This window comes from Lactuca virosa, chromosome 3 (assembly GCF_052849685.1).
Source record: "Lactuca virosa cultivar CGN04683 chromosome 3, Lactuca_virosa_CGN04683_v6, whole genome shotgun sequence".
Classification (NCBI taxonomy): Eukaryota; Viridiplantae; Streptophyta; class Magnoliopsida; order Asterales; family Asteraceae; genus Lactuca; species Lactuca virosa.
Genome location: NC_136428.1, coordinates 351,250,572 through 351,256,571, shown reverse-complemented (window position 1 = coordinate 351,256,571; position 6,000 = coordinate 351,250,572).

Below are 6,000 nucleotides of genomic sequence, written 5' to 3'. Positions count from 1 at the left end.
ACTCAGGTCTAAGACACTAGATGAGAAACAATACCCCTGCCATAATGAAATCCATTTCTAAATCCGAAATCTCATTCCGCCAACTCAAAACCCCACTAGAATCAGACTCAACTCGAGAGTCTGGTCCGACACATAATTGGAACCACTCGTCCCAACGAAATACTCCACTCGCGACCCATGACCTGCAACCCACGCGTACATTACTTCTCTGATTCCTTCCGATTACGGTCTCCACAGCCTAACTCAGAAAAAAATGATCCCCGACCATTTTGGAGACCTCCATCTCTTTCCCGGTCTGGCCACCGGGTTCCCGAAAACTCAATCCAATAAGGCTACTCAAGCATAAGAACTCTCCTGCGACATGCTATGACTAACGAATAACATGGCTCCCCGCAGCCCACGATACTTTCTCACTGGCTATTGAGTACTACGTCTCCCTACAGTATCACAACACTCCCCCAATGACTGGTGAGTACTACGGCTCCCCGCAGTATCACAACACCCTCTCTCTAACTGGTGAGTACTACGGCTCCCCGTAGTACCACAACACCCTCTCACCGACTGCTGAGTACTACGGCTCCCTACAGTATCACAACACCCTCTCACTGACTGGTGAGTACTATGGCTCCCCGCAGTATCACAACACCCTCTCACTGACTGGTGAGCACTACGGCTCCCCGTAGTATCACAACACCCTCTCACTGACTGGTGAGTACTACGGCTCCCCGCAGTATCACAACACCCTCTCTTATCGCCCCACAATCTCATCCTCAGGTCATTACCTCACTGCGTGCACTAACTCACGCTTCGCGGCCCAACATAGATAGGTGCACACACCCACCAAGTCTACACATCACTACTCCTGACGACCGCTGTCGACAAAAACACTTTTTCTCGCTGCAACTCACATTCTCAGATAATCCCGCTTGATGTCAATTAGCTGAAAGGGCTCCCACTGGAACCGTAGACACCTGATACACCACTCGCCATCTCGTAACTCAAGTCTCAAAATGATCCGAAATTTAGGACATCATACTCGGATACCTCGGTACATCATCACAGAACCTCACGACGTCTTGCCTCAACCCCTGATCTCCTACTTACGACATCATACCCAGATACCGCAATGCATCCTTACGAGCCAACCACCTAGAATTTACCATTACATCCTCGAAGAATTCATATCCACCACAAGGTCTCTGACCAAAGGCCACCTGCCATGGAGACACTAATCCCTTGCTGTACAACATGCACTATCTCGCTCTACACCTCGCCTCGACCCAAATAATATTGGTCTCATGTAACCGCACCGCAGGTCTCCATTTCCAGTTCTCTAACCGCTCTAGAACAATTATCTGATTCTCTCAGTAAATAATCCAGTTCTCCCCTACTCAATGTTCGAACCATCACCATTTGGTATACTGCAGTCTACTCCACAGATTGGCTCGCCAGATGCACCAATTCCGCCTCATGGCATATACCACACCGCCCTCGACGATCTTCCGGATAATAACCACATAACTCCAATTATCCTGAAATCCACCAATCTCATAAACCTCCTCACGTGACTGCCTCCAGCCATCTCGAAATCTCAGACCAACACACCATCGGATATCTCATCTGTCCCTAATTAGTCCCGACTCTCAATCTGGAAATAATCCACTATCACACCTCTCGTCTCCAATCCTTCCTCCAACGTGCCATCGTCTGGATTATCATAGAAACTGCAGACTCCGCTCTCATAACCGATACACAACATAAGCAACGAGGGCCACCGCCCCGATATACTCCTCAAAATCTCCTGGAACTGCTTGCAAAAAGTATGCCTCACCCAGGAAGGCACTTCCTTGTTCTCTTGCATCTCAGTCCCCACTAATAAATCTCTCATGGAATGGGACATACTTCGCAGTAGACATGCAACTCAGTTACTTTGGTGAAAAGATCACAACCATATGCTACCCCACAGGGTTTACCTCCAACTCTGAAACCGGAAGCTCAATATCTCTTCTGCCCCTCACATGAAACCGAAATAGCACAACTCTTGGTCACAAAAAGTAACCTCTCCACTATCGGCCGATTGCTCAACTCAGACCGGAATCCCCCATAAAGCCTCATCCCTACTCATCCCTGAGTCTTGCGACTCCAACTAATGCCTCACCAGTAAAATCTCTCGAAACTAACTCAAGTTCCTTCTCAAGTTAGGTCCCACTAAAACTCGTTCAACATGGCCCTCTGGCCCCACACTCTATCACATCTGATTTCAGTCTAACTAATTACAACAGAATAACTGGTAAACCAGAAGCACTAACTGCCACGAATCATGGTACTCAAACCATGTGGCCACCTCTCGACCTGCTATGAATCATGGTACCCAAACCATGTTACCTCTTCTCAATCCGCTACGAATCATGGTACCCAAACCATGTTCTCTCTTCTCAATCCGCTACGAATCATGGTACTTAAACCATGTTCACTCTTCTCAATCCGCTATGAATCATGATACTCAAACCATGTTCTATCTTCTCAATCCGCTACTTGAACTTCTGGAATTCTCCCTGTTTCGGGTATGGGTCCTCTGCTTTCAGTAGTACGGGTCCATACTACCTGCCACATCTACCCATATTTTCCACACAGATCGTCCCAGATTTCCTATGTAGTTGTTCAACCTCCTCGATCACCAATCTCGTTACGCAAGTTCACCCTCCGGCGAATACTCTCCTCCGTCAGTGTACTCATCTGACTAAGTTCACTCCCTAGGCTCCTCCTAGGTTCTCTCACTTCTCTGCCATTAGCTGTTAAAGAACCCCTTATGATGCCAGCCATCTACCTCCTGAATATCATCATATTCACTTAGTAGCTGACTCCCATCATCAAGAGTTCCACAAAGCACGAAGCAAACAACATTCGGGCATCGAACGATCTCTACTAACACGTACAACCACTCTAGGTTACAACTCCACTTGCTATGCTCATACTCAAAAGGATATCACTGAACTCAAGCAACTTTACCCTACGCGGGCATCTGACTACTCTCTCAGTAGACTCCTCAAATGCTCATATAGGTATCTCTCCTAGATTACTCCTCTACTCCAATCCCTCTCTAGAAAGGATTCCTGCTGGATACTCTTACTCCGTACATACTCAAAAGCAAATCACAGATAGCACAATTCCTAGGCTAAGGCATCACAAATCAGGACACTCTAGTCCTAAATTAAGAAGTACCTAGCCTATCTCTAGCTTGCATAATATCCTATAAAATATCTTATAAATATCTCATAACAGAAAAGTAAGGGTATTTTGGGAAATCACAATTCGGGCTCTGGCTGATTGTACACACTGCTCCAACTCGTTTTCTCTTAAACTCTCTCTCATTTTTAGAAAAATTTATCTCTTTTGAGAATCTTTCTCAAATCCTCAGTTTGAGTTCAAACACACCCGGAGGTGCATCCGAATCCCTCAAACCAAGGCTTTGATACCAACTTGTAACACCGTAAATTTTCAAAATAATTTTTCATTTAAAATTGCATAATTCTCATAACACATTTCACGAAAATCTCGTTTATTTAATTTACAAATCGCAACTCCAAAATTATTTGATTCAAATACAGGATCCTCAAAACATAACTCTTACACTGGTGTTTACAATCAAGTCGGTGCCTTCCCGCGATCCTGAGAAAACCTGAAACACATAACACATAACACATAACACGGTAAGCACGAAGCTTAGTGAGTTCCCCAAAATACCACACACAAAATAATTAGCCACTCGAGGCTACGGCTCTGTAAGACCCTACGGTCAATGTGTCTCAGTGGGAGCCTCCAGTCCCATAACTCGTTAGACCCTCTGGTCCGGTCTAAGTGAGAACCCTCCGGTCTCATAGTACGTTGGACCCTCCGGTCTGGTCTATGTATCACATAAGATAACATAAAACACATATATCACACAGAAAATGCATAACTCAAGCAAGGACATAAGACCCTCTGGTCACACATAGTTACTACTCTAGGTAAAGTATAGTGAGAAGACTCACCTAACAAGCAGCAAGTAAATAACCTCGCACCCGAATCTCGAACTAGCCTCCGCCTAACAAAATGGATGAATATCTCTAATTAATACAGTTTTCACAACACAAACAACCGAAGACTATTCATTCTCTTTCTAACTCTTTGAAGTGGGTAAAAGGCCATTTTACCCCTCCATGGTCTTTATTATTCATGTTGACCAAAACCCCAAAGTCAACAGAATTTAACACTCGAGTCAACAGTCCAAGTTTGACCCGAGTCTTCGAGTGCACTTATGCAACTTGTCGAGTCCACTTGCATCCTCAGAAGTCTCGTGAAGGTCCAACTCAGCTCGTTGAGTTGACCCCCAACTCGCCGAGCTATCGCATGATCAAGCTCATCGGGACAAGACCTCACCGACTCGTCGAGTCAGCCCATGGACTTGGCGAGTTCCTTCGATCTGATTTCCCATTCAGACGTCCAAAGTTAGATCTATCATTCCAAACCCTAGATCTAGCCTCCAAGGGTCCAAAAGTCAGGTAAAGCTCTGATCTTTATGTCCATGCATGGCATATGATGCTCTAATTGCCCAAAACAATTCCAACAAGGTGCTTGCACACTATAACTCTTATATGGCTGGGTAAAGCTTGTAACTTTGGGACTCTCTGGACCTCACAAGGTCCATATCTGAAGTCTAGACCACAAAAGGGACCTTATGCATTCAAAGCCCCAACAATAGGTGGTAAAAAGCCCTAACTACCAAAAACATGGAATCTAGTCACCATATGGAGAAAGGTGAGCACTTTTTACCTTTCTCAGAAGCTTTTGGACAAGATAACCTCAGATCCACTGGCCTCCTTCACGTCCCTTGCTTGAATCCTCCTCTTTACTTCAAAAATAATGCACAAAACACTCAAATACAAGCTCAAACTCTCTCTTTAAGCTCTATGTCCGTTTAGGGTTTCTCTCAGGGTGGAAGAATGGTTGGTGAGCCGTAAATTAGGCTATGAGTGTCTTTAAATAGGCCCAACCCCCGGAAATTAGGGTTTCTCTGCCCAACATCTACTCGGCGAGTCAACTCTCTAACTCGTCGAGTCCACTCATTAAATCCATATGGCCAACTCGACCCTACTCGGCGAGTCGGACTCATGACTCGTCGAGTCACTCTATAAGTCTCAAGGCTAAACAAACATTAAGGTGTCTGAAAGTCCGGATGTTACAACTCTGCTGGGGATTGTGCTAAAGCTTTTTGTTGTTCAAAAACACCAACAGAACTGAAGAATCTGCCTTCCTTATTTGACACAAAGGGGGAGACTGTTGGGTTATTTGATAGATTGTGTCAAATTCTGTTTTGTATATTGATAGCCCATTTACAGTTTGGGTCAGTCCATCCGTATTTATTATACTAGGGTTAGACTATATATAGTGCATGCATGCACCGTATTAGGAATAGATTGTATTTCTTTGCCTAACTTGCCTTAACAATAGAAGTTCTTCATCGAGCTCTTCTAAGTCAATTATTATTAATCATTCGACACCAGTTTGATCATTGTTGTTCATTTTTTGATTTACTTTTCTGTTTAGAATCTATCAATCAACTCATATTTATTCTAACAACCCCTTATCTAGTTTGGCCCAAGACTGAGGCCCAAACATGGCCCAAATATCCCATGGTCAACCCTGATCAAACTTCTGGACAAAGTCAACAACCCATCTTGACCAAACACGCCGTGTTGCCCCTTGGACACGCCATGTTTTTCCATCATCCAAATAGCCAGGAAAACTCTAGCCAACACGCCGTGTTGACTTGCCAACATGTCGTGTTTGCCCGAATTTCAACAACTTAATACCTTAAGTTGGTTTCTCTTATTCCAAGAGCTCCAAAGCTGAGATCTAGCCCCTCATGAGGTATAGAAGGATTAAGTTTCCAACTTTTTCCATTGGGACTACCCAAAAAGGTTCAAAACTCATCCATAAAGCTTAATAGTACAAGATCTT